Here is a 17535-nt window from a genome sequence, read left to right as displayed (position 1 = left end):
GGCTGAGTAATATTCCATTGTGTATATGTACCACAACTTCTTTATCCATTTATCTGTTGATGGACATCTAGGTTGCTTCCATGTTCTAGCTATTGTAAATAGTGCTGCAGTGAACAATGGGATACATGTGTCTGTTTCAATTTTGGTTTCCTCAGGGTATATGCCTAGGAGTGGGATTCCTGGGTCATATGGTGGTTTTATTCCTAGTTTTTTAACTAGTCTCTATACCATCTTCCATAGTGGCTGTATTAAATTTATGTTCCCACCAACGGTGCAAGAGTGTTCCCTTTTCTCCACATCCTCTCCAGCATTTACTGTTTGTAGACTTTTTGATGATGGCCATTCTGACCAGTATGAGGTGATATCTCATTGTGGTTTTGATTTGCATTTTTCTAATAATGAGCAATGTTGAGCATCTTTTCATGTGTTTGTTAGCCATCTGTCTGTCTTTGGAGAAATTGCCGGGAGCCAACATACGAGACCCTACCCATGACAAGGCCATAAGGGAGAAAACCTGATGGGCAAGGCGGATCAGGTTTTCAGGGATTTTGAAAAGCTGCCCCGGCGCTCACCTTAAAGATGATATCTGTCTTTTTGATGCCTGTCTCAATGGACTACTCCCTAATTTCTGTGACACAGGCAGAAGGCCTTCCCCAATCTCTTCCCAAATAAGAATCAATTTAGAACTTTAATCAATAAGTTTCCCAGGTGGTAGTATTTTATGAGATTATCCGGGGTGAAAGGAGTGTTTTAATTTAAACTCCTTTGCTGGTATTTTAGTTTGTTTGGCAAATGCATTTATGCCCTTGGTACTAATATGCATGATTGCTTATATTAATACCCTAATCATAAAATAGCATAAAGAACCTGATCATATAAAGGCCCTAGTAGACATGGAGCCCTTCGGGCAGTGAGGAAGTCCCATTAGAAAACATAAGAAAAATTATTTTAAAGGTGGTTAGGGTTGACGTTTGCTTGCTGTGTTTTTGCTTTTAATGTGCTAAGGTTGTGTTATAGAAACCATTGTTAATATAGTTAAAGATCTAGAGAAATAAGAACTTAGCCCTAGTATGGTAACAATGAGATGGTTGCTAATTGTCAGCCAGGAGTGCTAGGCAGAAGCTGCCTCACCGAAACCACAGAGTCTGTGTGGGGTAAACGTCTTAGATAAATGCAACTGACAACTTCTGCAGAAGGATTAATTTTTGTGTTACCAAGGTTATACTTCCACTCTGTACTGTTGCCCTATGAGACTGCTACCTTTCAGTTAAGGTCACCATAGAAACAGAAAATAGGTTTACATTCACCTGACCTGCATAAAATGTTAATAGGCCCCAAGGCCAGAAGATAATGTACAAGACCCTCATAAACAAAGAAGTATGCAGAAAACACCCTGGTTTTGTGAAGGACAAGCTGACGTAATGTTAAACTATCTTCCCCTTAGAAATGTACTAACTTAGGGTATAAAAGCTGTGGTAAAAAATAAAGCATTGCCAGACTCTGCCAGACTCTGCCAGCACCCCCCATCTGGTCACTCTCTCTCTCTCTCTTTCTCTCTCTCTCCCTCGCAAACTTGGCCCTATCGAGGCTGATCTCACGTGTCTTCTCTCTCTCTCTCGCTGACACCGTTCATCCTGAGGATATCCCCTGGATTCTGCCGAGGCTGGACCCCAGCAAGTAATGTCTGTTTAGGTCTTTTTCCCACGTTTTGATTGGGTTGTTTGTTTTTCTGGTATTGAGTTGTATTAGCTGCTTGTATATTTTGGAAATGAATCCTTTGTCAGTTGTTTCATTTGCTATTATTTTCTCCCATTCTGAGGGTTGTCTCTTCACCTTGCATATAGTTTCCTGTGCTGTGCAAAAGCTTTTAAGTTTAATCAGGTCCCACATGTTTACTTTTGTTTTTATTTCCATTACTCTAGGAGGTGGGTCATAGAGAATCCTGCTTTGATTTATGTCATCGAGTGTTCTGCCTATGTTTTCCTCTAAGAGTTTTATAGTCTCTGGTCTTATGTTTAGGTCTTTCATCCATTTTGAGTTTCTCTTTGTGTATGGTGTTAGGAAGTGACCTAATTTCATTCTTTTACATGTAGCTATCCAGTTTTTCCAGCACCATTTATTGAAGAGGCTGTCTTTGCCCCATTGTGCTTTCTCACCTCCTCAGTCAAAAATAAGGTACCCATAGGTGCATTGGTTTATTTCTGGACTTTCTATCTTGTTCCATTGGTCTGTATTTCTGATTTTGTGCCACTACCATACCATTTTTATGACCGTAGCTTTGTAGTGTAATCTGAAATCAGGAAGGTTGATTCCTCCAGCTTCATTCTTCTTTCTCAAGACTGCTTTGGCTATTTGGGATCTTTTTCATTTCCATATGAATTGTGAAACTTTTTGTTCTAGTTCTTTGAAAAATGTCATTGATAATTTGATAGGGATCACATTGAATCTGTAGATTACTTTTGTTAGTATAGTCATTTTCACCATATTGATTCTTCCTACCCAGGAACATGGAATATCTCTCCATCTGTTTATGTAATTTTTGATTTATTTCATCAGTGTCTTGTAATTTTCTGTGTAAATTTCTTTTGTCTCCGATACATAAAATTCTTTTTGTTGCAATGTTGAATGGAATTGATTGCTTCATTTCTCTTTCTGATTTTTCATTCTTAGTATATAGAAATGCAAGTGATTTCTGTGTATTTATATTGTATCTTGCAACTTTGCTAAATTCACTGACTAGCTCTAGTAATTTTCTGATACTATCTTTGGGGTTTTCTATGTGCAGTATCATGTCATCAGCCAACGGTGAGAGTTTTACTTCTTCTTTTCCAATCTGGATTCCTTTTATTTCTTTTTCTTCTCTGACTGTTGTAGCTAGGACTTCCAGGACTATGTTGAATAATAGTGGGGAAAGTGGACACCCTTGTCTTATTCCTGATCTTAGGGGGAATGCTTTCAGTTTTTCACCATTGAGAATAATGTTTGCTGTAGGCTTATCACAAATGGCTTTTACTTGTTGAAATAAGTTCCTTCTATGGCTATTTTTTGAAGAGTTTTATTCATAAATGGGTGCTGAATTTTGTCAAAGGCTTTTTCTGCATCTATTGAGATTATCATATGATTTTTATCTTTCAACTTGTTAGTATGGTATATCACATTGATTGATTTGCATATATTAAAGAATCCTTGCATCCCTGGAATAAACCCAACTTGATCATGGTGTATGAGCTTTTTGATGAGTTGCTGAATTATGTTTGCTAAAATTTTGTTGAGGATTTTTGCATCTATGTTCATCAGTAATAACTGGCCTGTAGTTTTCTTTTTTTGTGTTGTTTTTGTCTGGTTTGTGTATCAGGGTGATGGTGGCCTCATAGAATGAGTTTGGAAGTGTTCCTTCCTCTGAAAATTTTTGAAAAAGTTTTAGAAGGATAGGCATTAGCTCTTCTCTAAATGTTTGATAGAATTCTCCTGAGAAGCCATCTGGTCCTGGGCTTTTGTTTTTTGAGAGATTTTTGATCACAGCTTCAATTTCAGTGCTTGTAATTGTTATTCATAATTTCTATTTCTTCCTGGTTCAGTCTTGGAAGATTGAACTTTTCTAAGAGTCTGTCCATTTCTTCCATGTTATCCATGTTATTGCCATATAGTTGTTCATAATAGACTCCTTTAATCCTTTGTATTGCTGCATTGTCTGTTGTAACCTCTCCTTTTCATTTCTAATTTTGTTGATTTGATTCTTCTTTTTTCCTTGGTGAGTCTGGCTAGAGGTTTGTCAATTTTGTTTATCTTCTCAAAGAACCAGCTTTTAGTTTTATTAATCTTTACTGTTTATTTCTTTTTCATTTATTTCTGCTCTGATCTTTATGATTTCTTTCCTTCTACTAATTTTGGGGTGTTTTTGTTCTTCTTATTCCAGTTGTTTTAGGTGTAAAGTTAGGTTGTCTACTCAATGTTTTTCTTATTTCTTGAGGTAGAATTTTATTGCTATAAATTTCCCTCTTAGAACTGCTTTTGCTGCATCCCATAGGTTTTGACTTGTGTTTTCATTGTCATTTGTTTCTAGGAATTTTTGATTTCCCTTTTGATTTCTTCAGTAACCTGTTGTTTATTTAGAAATGTATTGTTTAATCTCCATGTGTTTGTGTTTTTTATAGTTTTTTTTCTTGTAATTGATATCTAGTCTCATAGTGTTGTGGTTGGAGAAGATGCTTGATACGATTTCAATTTTCTTAAATTTACTGAGGTTTGATTTGTGACCCAAGATGTGGTCTATCCTGGAGAATGTCCCATGTGCACTTGAGAAGATGTATTCTCCTGCATTTGGATGGAATGTGCTGAAGACATCAATGAGCTCCATCTCATCTAATGTATCATTTAAGACTTGTGTTTCCTTATTAATTTTCTCTTTTGATGATCTGTCCATTGGTGTGAGTGGGGTGTTAAAGTCTTCTACTATTACTGTGTTACTGTCATTTTCTCCTTTTATGTCTGTTAAAGTTTGTCTTATGTTTTGAGGTTCTTCTTTATGTTGGGTGCATAGACATTTACAATTGTCCTGTCTTCCGCTTGGATGGATACCTTGATCATTATGTAGTCTTGTCTCTTGTAATATTCTTTAAGGTCTATTTTGTCTGATATGAGGATTGAGACTCCAGCTTTCTTTTGCTTTCCATTTGCATGGAATATATTTTTCCACCCTCTCACTTTCGGTCTATATGTGTCTTTAGGTCTGAAGTGGGTTTCTTGTAGACAGCATATACATGGGTCTTGTTTTTGTATCCATTCAGTCTGTCTTTTGGTTGGAGCATTTAATCCATTTACAGTTAAAGTTTTTATTGATATATATGTTCCTATTGCCATTTTCTTAATTGTTTGGGGGTTGATTTTGTAGATCTTTTTTCTTCTCTTGTATTTCTTGACTATATAAGTCCCTTTAACATTTGTTGTATAGATGTTTGGTGGTACTGAATTCTCTTAACTTTTGCTTGTCTGAAAAGCTTTTTGTTTCTCCATCAATTTTGAATGAGATCTTTTCTGAGTAAAATAATCTTGGTTGTAGATTTTTCCCTTTCAGTACTTTAAATATATCTTGCCTTTCCCTTCTGACCTGCAGAGTTTCTGCTGAAAGATCACCTGTTAAATGAATGGGGTTTCCCTTATATGTTACTTGTTGCTTTTCCCTTGCTGCCTTTTATATTCTTTCTTTGTGTTTACTCTTTGTCAGTTTGATTATTATGTGTCTTGGTGTGTTTCTCCTTAGGCTTATCCTGTATGGGACTCTTTCTGCCTCTTGGGCCTGATTGACTATTTCCTTTTCCATGCTGGGGAAATTTTCAACTATAATCTCTTCAAAAATTATCTCATGCCCTTTCTTTTTCTCTTATTCTTCTGGGACCCCTATAATTTGAATGTTGGTGCATTTGATTTGGTCCCAGAGGTCTCTGAGACTATCCTAAGTTCTTTTCATTCTTTTTACTATATTCTGCTCTTTAGAAGTTATTTCCACCATTTTATCTTTCAGCTCACTGATTCATTCTTCTGTTTCAGATATCCTACTATTGATTCCTTCTAGAATATTTTAATTTCAGTAATTGTGTTGTTTGTCTCCGTATGCTTATTCTTTAATTCTTCTAGGTCTTTGTTAATTGATTCTTGCATTTTCTCCATTTTGTTTTCAAGGTTTTTGATCATCTTTGCTATCATTATTCTGAATTTTTTTCAGGTAGTTTGCCTATTTCCTCTTCATTTATTTGAACTTCTGTTTTTCTAGTTTGTTCCTTCATTTGTGTAGTATTTCTCTGCCTTTTCATATTTTTTAAACTTACTGTGTCTGAGGTCTTCTTTTCCCAGGCTGCAGGGTTGAATTCTCTCTTTCTTTTGGTTTCTGCTCTCCTAAGGTTGGTCCAGGGGTTTGTGTAAGCTTACATAAGGTGAGATTTGAGCTGTTTTCTCCCCCCTCCCGTGGGCAAGGCTGAGTGAGGTGGTGGTCCTGTCTGCTGATGACCGGGTTTGTATTTTTGTTTCATTCGTTGTTTAGATGAGGCATCCTGCACAGGGTGCTGCTGGTTGTTGGGTGATGCTGGGTCTTATATTCAGGTGGTTTCCTCTGTGTGATTCCTCACTGTTTGATACTCCCTGGGGTGAGTTCTCTGGCAGTCTACCATCTTGGAGGCAGTGCGCCCACGCCAAAGGCTTGATCTCTTCATCTAGGACTGATGAGATGAAAACGACCTCTCTGTTTTTCAGACCTCCTGTTGTAGTTATTTACAAAATCTGGTCAACCACATCTTCATCCTGAGGCTTGCCTCGGGAGCCACAGTTCCTCTATTGGCAGGGATATCATTTTAATTGCTTTGACTTTTGGCATTCCCAAGCTATGAATCTAGAGTGTTTTGCTGTAATTTTTTTCTGAAAAAATTATATAAAAACACGATATGAAGTAATTTGCTTCATGTCTGACTTTTGCAACAGGGTTCTAAAGCAGGTCATTTTTGCTAAAATATGCAAGCTCTGTTTGCTAAACATTTAGATTTTAAAACAATGTCTTTTAAAGCATTTTTCTTGTTCCCATGTTTCATTTTCTTGTCTTTAATTGCTAACTTTTCATTTTTACATTATAATTGACTTGCACTATATTTTTATTGTATCATTTGAAGTAACATCTGATAATAAGAGATGGACAAATAATGCAGTATAACATGTAGGAATATATAATTCACTTAGGTTTAGGAACTAATAATTAAGCTATTCAAATAGGCTATTTTAATACCATAATTAATAATTACTTTATTTTTCCCTATCTAGCCTTGCAACTGTGTGGACTCAGAAAATTTCTATTCAGATAGTCACCACATCCTTTTATCATGCAAATGTTATGTGTTTTTTGGAAATTTCCTTTTTTGGGTAAGTTATATATTGGATATTTTTCCATGTCAGGACCTATGGATATACTTTATTCTTTTAACCGGTATGTATGCTTCATAGGTTTATCTAGTCCTCTGTTGGTGAAAATTTGTGAAACTTCTTATTTTTCAATATAATGAGTATCTTGCATACCCTTTTTTAGTGATATGAGAATATTTCTCTAGAATAGCTATTCAGTAGACTTGCTGGGTTGAGATGATAGGTATATTACATTTTCATGTATTTTATAAGTATGTGCTTTTCAATGCATTGGCCAATTATATGCTTCCCTGGACAGTATATGAACACCTCATTATCATGTTTGTCCAATCCATGAATGTTTCAGCATTTCTTTTTTCTCAACCTGATGGATGAAAACTGACATTTCATGTTTTGTTTTTTTTTTTTCCTGCTAACCAACAAGGTTGAGTTCTTTTTTGTATATATATATATATTGCTATTGTTTCATTTTTTGTGAACATTCTTCATGTATATTTTGCCCACTTCTCTGGTGAATTGTTTGCCTTTTTCCTGTTGAATTTATAAGGCTATTTACTATATTCTAAGTACTAAACTCTAATCTCTTATATATTACACATATTTTCTACTTGACTATTGCTTTTCATTTTATTTATTTTAATATTGATCTGTTTATGAATTTTGAATTTTAAAAGTTATCTTCCCTATTTTTGACTGTATTTCCTTCTAATGCTTTTTTGATTTTATTTTTAACAGTTTTAAAAGCTAGCTTCTTAACCCACTAGAAATTTGAGTTTTTGAGAAGTGTGAAGCAAAGAAATCCTGTGGGCTCTATGTTTAAAATATATCCAAACCTGTCACTGCTCTCCACCAAGCTACTCCTCTGGTTCAAAACACCATCACAGGTTCTGGATTTCTGCTTCCCTGATTGTCTTATGTATACACGTGCTTCTGAGAGGCTATTTTCAACACAACCAGCAGGGACATCTTTTCAAAAAGCAGTATAGCAATAGCTACCCTTTTTACTGAGAATGAAACCAGTGTTCTTCAGGCTAAAATGATCTGGCCTTATCTCCTCCTATGTGTCAGAGGGTAGACCTCGTTTTCTACCCCTGCTTCTGCCCCTCACCATCTGTCACTGCGCACTGGCTTCAGTTTATAAACCAGCCCAGGCCTGCTCACCTGCTCTGCTTTCTACTTACTTACAGTAGTGACTTTCTACTTACAGTAGTGACTTGCTGTGTCTCACTGGCCTAGAGCCAGGTTGCTGCTGTGGTAGCTGCTTCTGCTTTAGACTGACATTCCTACTGTGCCCGCTGCTCCTGATCTCCCTTTAATACCTGGATACAACTTCCTCTTACTTCCTGTTTCTATGTTCCATGTTGCCACTGATTTTTAAGATACCGGTTGCAGCTCTCCATTTCATTAAGTACCACATATGTGCAGCTTGGAAGTGTAAGGGGCTAATTCATAAAAGATGGAACTTTGACTGAAGGGGGATGGGAGTGAGTGGATAAATTCTTCTCTCTTCTCCCTCCTTTTAAAGGCAGAGTAGCTTTATGTGATTTTTCTTAAGATGTCTTACATAACCCAGGCATCAGTTTACATAAGGCGGTGTCCCAATCCATAACACTCTGCCTTATTTTGTCCTATCTCATCCCCTACTAGAGCTTCACTGGTGGTTTAGATGGTAAAGAATCTGCCTCCAGTGTGGGAGACCCGGGTTTGATCCCTGGCATAGGAAGATCCCCTGGAGAAGGGCATCTTCCGGAATAGGGCGACCTGTTCCAGTGTTCTTGCCTAGATAACCGCCATGGACAGAGGTGCCTGGTGGGTTACATCCATGGGATTGCAAAGAGTCAGACACAACTGAGTGACTAACACACTCACTCACACACACACACACACACTCACACTCACACACACACTCACACTCACACACACATGCGTGCGTGCGCACACACACATGTGCACACACACACACTCACACACACATCTCTACTCTTCCATTTTCCCAGTGTTCATGCTTCCCTGGTATTGTATTTCCCAAAAAAATGTTAACAAAATATGTTTCCTTCAGAGTCTGTTTTCTAGTGGAACACAGTGCAAATATTTATTCTTAATTATTTTGTACGCTTATATTTGTTTCTAGGCTAGCTATGTCTTCTAGTTATTCCCTTCATACCCATTCCTCAACATCATAGAGAAATCTGTTCCCTTGAATATGTGAACTGTTTATGGGAGGACTGTGAAATATGATAAAAGAACTAAAAATAACCAACTGAGTATCTCCAATAGCAATTACCTCAACAGTTCTAACTCACATCTGACAGTCTTCCTGTATTTCCTATCTCAGTATTAACACTGCCAGATAGCCAGTTGCTTCAACCTGAAACTTTAGAATAATCCTTAAATCCCCATATCCGGTTGGTTAACGAGTCTTTTTAACGCACTTGCTCAAACATCTCTCAAATATTTTCTCTTCTCCCTGATGACCTTGCATTCATCGGAGCTCTGTGCTCTGTCAGATGTCAGCTTGTGTCACCTGCTCAGAGTGGCTCTCCTGATACCCTATTTAAAGCGCCTTCACTTTATCATTGTTGTACCCTGTTTATTTCCTTCACAGTGTTATAACAAATCACAATGACTCATTTAAACCTTTTTAACTAATTTATCAGTTGTTTCTTCATTGGAATGTAAGTGCTATGTTTTCTGAGGTAGCCACAGTGTCTAATTTCTAGTCATAGCAGGGTCTCTATAAAGAATGGATGACTGAAGAATACCATACTTTCTTATTGGGGTCATTTGCTTCCACTTTCCTTACTCAGCTGTTCTAATCAACTCTCCACACTGATAGAATTGTTTATCAGAAACAGAGATCTGATCATGTTACTTCCCAATTTAAAATCTTAATTTTCATAAGTACAAGATAGACATCAATTTCTTCAGACTATAAAAAGAAACAAAAATGGATTAAAGACCTAAATGTAAGATTGGATACTATAAAACAGAGGAAAACATACACAGAATACTCTTTGACATAAATCACAGCAGCTTTTTTGGATCCTTCTCCTATAACAATGGAAATAAAAACAAAAATGAGCAAATGGGATTTAATTAAATGTAAAAGCTTTTGTACAGCAAAGGAAACCATCAGCAATACAAAAGACAACATACTGAATGGGAGAAAATATTTGCAAATGCCATGACCAATCAGGTATTAATATCTAACATATATAAACAGCTTGTAAAACTCAATATAAAAAAAAACTGATTAAAAAATAGAATAACTGACATTTTTTCCAAATAGGAAATGCAGGTGACCAACAGGCATGGGGAAAAAAAAGATGCTCAACAGCACTAATCATCAGGGAGATTCAAATAAAAACCAAAATGAGATATCACCACACACCTGTAAGAATGGCTATCATCAAAAAGACCACAAATTACAAATATTTATAAGTATGTGAAGAGAAGGGAACCCTTGAACCCTGTTGCAGGGAATGTAAATTGGTACAGCTATTGTGGAAAACAGTATGGAGGCTTCTCAAAAAACTAAAACTACATTAAAAAATTTATTTATTTATTTTTGCTGGGCACGGTCTTCACTGCAACACGGACTTTTCTCTAGTCTCAGCGAGCTGGCGCTGCTCTTCACTGCGGTGAGTGGGTTCCGTGGAGCTTCTCCCGTGGTGCGCAGGTTCTGGAAGGCGGGCCCAGTAGGTGCGTCCTGCGGGCCCAGTAGGTGCTCCTTGCGGGTTCAGTAGCTACATCCTGCGGGCTCAGTAGCTGCAGCCCCTTGGCTCTCAGGCACAGACTCAGTAGTTGTGGTGCTTGGGTTTTTGCTCCAAAGCTTGTGGGATCTTCCTGGACCAAGGATCGAACCCGTGTCTCCTGCATTAGCAGGCAGATTCTTTACCACTGAACCACCAGGGAAGCCCTAGAACTACTTTCAATCTACTTTAAATGAGGTTTTAAGTAGAATTGAATGTACAGTACTAGGTCAAAATAGTATAATTCATATTTGGCCTCAAATTATTCATTGAAAAAACCTGATCCTCTATAGTTTTGGGATTTAAAAAGCCCATGAATTTGTCTAGATTATATTTATCCTTTCTCCATAGATGTTTTTGATAATTTTTTCATAGATTTAAAAAAAATTATTTTTAATGTTTCATTTCTTATTTTTAAATTTCAATTTTTTTCATATTTTAGAATCTTAACAATTAAACAGTATCATTTTCTAGATAGAGCTATAGAAATTACACAAAAAAATAATTGTATTTTGTGATTAGTCTGTGGGGTTAATTTCTCTTATGCCATTCTTTCTTCTGCAGATTAGATGTTTATGTGTGGCAATTACTAAAAATTTACATTTTAATGTTTTTTTCTTCAAAAATAATTTAAGAAGCATACATAATTGACATTAAGCTTTTGTACTGGCCGCGTAACTGACTTTTGATAGTTTTCTGTATTGTATTGGTCCTATATTTTGGAAACCCTTTTCTTACTACATTTATTTCCATGCAGGTTTAGAAAACTAATTTTATTTATTTACTCCTGGCTGTGGGGGGTCCCTGCTGCTGAAGGGGCTTTTCTCAAACTGCAGAGAGTGGTGGCCACTCTCTAGTTGTGGGGCACAGGCTCACAGGCTCTTGGTAAGGGGCCTTCCCACTGCTGAGCGCGGGCTCCAGGGCGCATGGGCTTCCGCAGGTGCTGCATGCGGTCTCAGCAGCTGTGGCTCCCAGGCTCGTGGGGCCAATAATCGCCCCACATGGGCCCAGCCGCCCCGAGGTGAGTGCGATCTCCAGGATCAGGGACCGAACCCGGGGTCTCCTGTGTTGGCAGGCAGACTCCCTACCACTGAGTCAGCAGGGAAAGCCCCTATTTCCGTACAGTTTAATGGTGTGATTTAATTAATTAGTACTTTGTTCCTTTCACATCTATGCTGTTCTAACATACATTTTTCTTTTTAAGTTAGTCTTTTAAATTACATTGACCTTTGAACAATGTGGGAGTGAGGGTTTCAACCCTCTCTATTCAGTTAAAAAATCCCTTGTACACCTTATAACTGACACTCCATGTTGATCTTTTCTTTACACACATGCTTCCTGCATATCAGCAGTCTGCATTCTCAGATTCTACCAGCTGTGGGTTGTGCAGCACCAGAATATTTAGTATTTTTAAAAATCCATGCACAATTGGACCCACACCTGGGTCAGACTTGTATTGTTCAAGGATCAACTGTATATAGTTAAAACACACTTTTTAAAAAAAAATTTCCTACCTTGTAAATCAACTCTTTAATGTTTTGATCTTTAATACTACTTTGCAGGATAAAATGTTCCCACATTCATTGCCAATAAAATATTTAGTGATTAACAATTTAGAGGATACATTTTGTAAGTTCTTAGCATATTAATAAGTAGTGCTATGACTTTCCCATTATTTATAAAATGGATAAATTCAATAAATAATTTGAAATAATTTTATAGATTTGTAAGAAATGTTAACATTGTTAGCTGAAATTATTTTCCCAATTATTTTCTTGATCTTCTTCTGTTTTTTTAGAGTTTGTGAGAAGCTATTAAGTATAGCTTGAAAAAATTTTAAACCCTGTGAGCCATTTCAAAGATCATATTATCAAATATGATGAAGTAATAGACTACTCTGAGGCTGGGATCCTCAAAATTGTTCTGCTCATTGCATTTCTTAAGTCATTCGGATGGATTATTATTATTTGTATTGCATAGTCTTTTTTAAAAAATTATTTAAAAACTGTAACTTTGAGACATTTACTCCTAGCCATGAGGGACTAATAGGTACTGAATTTCCTATATGTGAACAACTAGGGAAAAATATGAACAACTGGGGAAACATAAACATGCTATTTTAAGACACTAGATATTAGTGCCTTGAGAAAAAAGAATGTCTTGAGAAAGAAGAAACACACTAGTTGGTGCCAGTGATTGAACCAGCTTTCTGCTGGAAACAGCTGATGAACTGGAGGGCAGGCAGAGAAAACCCAAGTGAAGCACAGCAGTCCCGCTGGATTGCAAGATAAATACCAGAGTTTGGGGAGGCAACTTAAATTTGCAAAGCAGAGTACTGGCGAAGAATGATTTTGAGGTATAAACCTCCAGGAATCTACTTGTGGGTTCACTTTTATTTTTGACTGAATATCTAGTTTCTCCAGGAAAAATTGCAATTCTATGAAACCACGTGAAGAATTACATGGAACAATTCCAGATATGGAGGAACTGTGTATGTAAATTTGAAGTTGAACGTACAAGGTTGGAAGACTGTCAATCTACTGGCTGTAACTGTCATTTCTAGCCAGTTACAGTAGAGATGTATTACAGTTCTATAATCCGACACCTACCTTAGAGGAGTCATGCATTAATAGATGAGCTAAACTAGACCTACAGTGAAGGCTACTGTATTTACACCCTTAAAAAAAAATCTCAACAACCAACACCGAAAGGATCATGGTGATCCACAAAACACTTAATCTTTGCCAAAAGGCCAGAAGTGATTAATATACAAAACAAAAAACATAATATTTGAAATGAAGAAATCAAAGTCCAGACACTCAACAACATAAAATTTATAATACTTTATCATTTTAGCAATCAGTCAGTAATTAATAGACAAATGAAGAAGTGTAAATATATGATTCATGGTAAAAAAAAAAAAGTACAGTAATAGAAACAGAACCAGAAACAGCAGCAATGTTTGAATAAGCAGACAAGAACTTCAAAATTTCCACTGTAAACACTTTCAAAGCATTATAAGTTAAATAAGAATACAAGAACAATAGAAAAGGAAATCATAAAATTAAAACTTACAGAATCTAACTAAAAATGCAAATGCAACATAAAACATAAAAAAAAAGTACTGTAAAAGGGCTTGAAAACAGATGCTACAAAGAAAAGATAACACATAGTGCTATAGACTGAATGTTATGTCCTTCCAGAAATCATATAATGAAACCTAATCTCTCGTGTAATGGAATTTGGAGGTAGTGCATTTGGGAGGTGACTAAGTCATGAGAATAGAGACCTCATGGGTGACATTAGTGCTTTTAAAAGATGGACCCCTGAGAGTTCAGTTATCCATCTGTAATATGGTCTATGAACCAAGAAGTCAACTCTCACCTTACAAAGAGTCTGACAACCTCTTAATCTTGGACTTTCTAGCCTCTAGAACTCTAAGAAATAAATTTCTGTTGTTTATAAGGCGCTAAATGTATGATAACTGGTTATAGCAGCCCAAACAAAGACACATAGATACAACAATAGACAGTAACCAAACTGAAGCACAAAGAGAAAAAATTTTTTTAAAATGAACAGAATGAGAATTGATCTCAGAAGTAAGGCAGGCGGAGGTGATGGTGGGGAAGGACATAAAAGATTACAGAAGAAATTGCTTAAATTTTCCAAAATTTTATGAAAACTCTGAGCTCACAGTTTCAAGAAGCTTAATGATTCCTAAGCAATATAAACATCAAAGAAATCCATATTAAGATATATTCCCAGTTGGCACAGTGGCAAAGAATCCACCTGCCAATGCAGGAGATGTAAGAGACATGGGTTTGATCCCTGGGTTGGGAAGATCCCCTGGAGAAGGAAATAACAATCCATCCCAGTATTCTTGCCTAGAAAATTCCATGGACAGAGGAGCCTGGCAGGTTACAGTACCCGGAGTTGCAAAAAGTTGGACACAACTGAGCATGCATGCTTGCAATAATAAAATTTACCACACCAGGGATTACATAATAATCTTAAAATCAACCAGAATAAAGAAAAACAAAGAAAAGAATAATTGTAGACTTGTCATCAACATCTACATATGCAATGGTAGAGCTGCATATTGCATGCCATTTATATATAAATAGAATGTATGTACATATATGTAGACTATTATATATAATGTGTTATGATGTATAACATTTATATCAATGTATGTATGTACAAGACATTTATGTATATATGATGTATAATATATATGGACAGTAGTGCAGATGTAAATAGAATACTAAAAAAAATAAATAATTCCAAAATAAACAAAAAGAGAAAAAAAGAATAAAGAATATATGGAGAAAGTACAAAACACAAAAAGCTGGTTTATTTAACCCAATCATACCAATTATATTAAGTGTAAAATGTTTAAGAAAGAACTGCGTGATAGAATTTTCAGTTATGAAAGAAATGTTCCTTGTCCACATGTCACCTATACTGTCCACACATGGTTTTTGAACATTTGAACTATGGCTAGGTTGACTGAAGGTCTCAATTTTTAATGTTTTTATTGTAATTTATTTTAGTTTAAACAGCTATATGTGGTAAGTTGTCACTGCATTAGACAGTGGACATCTCAACACTCCAGTAAGAAGGCAGTAGTTATCAGTCTCTAGATGAAAAAGCAAGATTCAGTTTAATATTGGCTGTAACAGATATACTCTATATATGAACATTCAGATTGAAAAGTATAGGGTAGAAAAATATGTCAAGCAAACATTAATTATCAGAAATATGGAGTAGATATATGAACAATCTGATGACCTGAATCAAGTTTGCCAGGAGAAATATCAATAACCTCAGATATGCGGATGACACCACCCTTATGGCAGAAAGTGAAGAACTAAAGATCCTTTTGATAAAAGTGAAAGAAGAGAGTGAAAAAGCTGGTTTAAAGTTCAACATTCAGAAAATTAAGATCATGGCATCTGGTCCCATCACTTCATGGCAAATAGATGGGGAAACAGTGGAAACAGTTACAGACTTTATTATCCTGGGCTCCAAAATCACTGCAGATGGTGACTGCAGTCATGAAATTAAAAGATGTTTGCTCTTGGAAGAAAAGTTATGACCAACCTAGATAGCATATTAAAAAGCAGAGACATTGCTTTGCCAACAAAGTTCTGTCTAGTCAAAGCTATGGTTTTTCCAGTAGTCCTGTGTGGATGTGAGAGTTGGACCATAAAGAAAGCTGAGCACCAAAGAATTGATGCTTTTGAACTGTGGTGTTGAAGACTCTTGAGAGTCCCTTGGACTGCAAGGAGATCCAGCCAGTCCATCCTAAAGGAAATCAGTCCTGAATATTCTTTGGAAGGACTGATGTTGAAGCTGAAACTCCAATACTTTGGCCACTTGATGCGAAGAACTGACTCATTAGAAAAGGCCCTGATGCTGGGAAAGATTGAAGGCAGAAGGAGAAGGGGATGACAGAACATGAGATGGTTGGATGGCATCACTGACTCAATGGACATGAGTTTGAGTAAACTTCGGGAATTAGCTATGGACAGGGAGGTCAGGCATGCTGCAGTCCGTGGGGTTGCAAAGACACGACTGAGCAACTGAACTGACCTGAACTGATATGAACAATAGGAAAATGGATTATAGATGAAAAATATCAATAGAGATAGAGGCATTTCATAGTAATAAAATATTAGATTTTGAAGAAGACATAATAATACTAATGTGTATACACTGATAATAGTGCTTCATATACCAAGCAGAATCTTATAGGATTGTGGTCATTTTAAAATATACCCACAAATTTTTAATATTCTTCCTTCAAAAGGTGGAGGTTAATTCTTTATTCCTTGAGTGTGATCAATACTTACTTATCCTACTTCTAATGATTAAAATTCGACACAAGAGATGGTTTGTAACTTCTGGAACTAGGTAATAAATAGTATTGTATATTCCTCTTTCCTTTCTCCCTCTCAGATCACATGCTTGAGGGGAAGTAGATTACATCACATGAGGCAAGGAGCTAGTTTCCTGCCAAAAACCACTTTAGAAGTGGATCCTTCAGTCCCATTATAGCCTGCTAGTGACTATGCGTGCATGCATGCTCAGATGCTCAGTTGCAATTCCCTGGACTGTAGCCCTCCAGGTTCCTTTTGTCCATGGAATTTTCCCGACAAGAATAAGGAGCAAGTTGCCATTTCCTCCTCCAGGGGATCTTCCCAACCCAGGGATCGTTCTGTGTCTCCTGCATTGGCAGGAGGATTCTTCACCACTGAGCCTATAGCCCTGACTAATCTCTTGACTGCAGTCCCATAAGAGACCTACTCAAGTGAAGAAAACACCCAAATAATGGGTTCTGAATTACTGATCCACAAAAACTTTGAAATAATAAATGTTTATTTTTTATGCTTCTAAATGTGGGGGTAATTTGTTATGAAACAATAGATAACTAATTTAAGACTGGAAAGGTTAAATAGAAATACCATTAATTACAGTGGAGATTTAAATATTTATCTCTTAGTAGTTGATAGAACAAATAAACAACAAATGAATATGCATAAAAAACCACTCTATCAACCAATTTGATTTAATTAACCTTTACAGAACTCTCCAGCTCAGAAGAGCAGAACACCATTTTCTTCAACTGAATATGGAACATTCACTTAGACTGTGTGCTAGAATAAAGAACAAGTCTTAATAAATTATAAAGTATTTAAATGTATTCTCTGACCATAAGAGACTGAAGCTAGAAATTAATAACAATAAAATATCTAAAAACACATAAAAAAATTGGATATTAACAACTGTTTTAATCCATTTCTAGCTGCTGGAGCAAAATATCAGACTGGGTAGCTTATAAAGAATGGACAGTTATCTCTCAGTTTTGGAGACTGAA

The sequence above is a fragment of the Odocoileus virginianus genome, chromosome 34 (genome assembly GCF_023699985.2).
Source record: "Odocoileus virginianus isolate 20LAN1187 ecotype Illinois chromosome 34, Ovbor_1.2, whole genome shotgun sequence".
Taxonomy (NCBI): domain Eukaryota; kingdom Metazoa; phylum Chordata; class Mammalia; order Artiodactyla; family Cervidae; genus Odocoileus; species Odocoileus virginianus.
Note: the sequence above shows the minus strand (reverse complement) of the source record.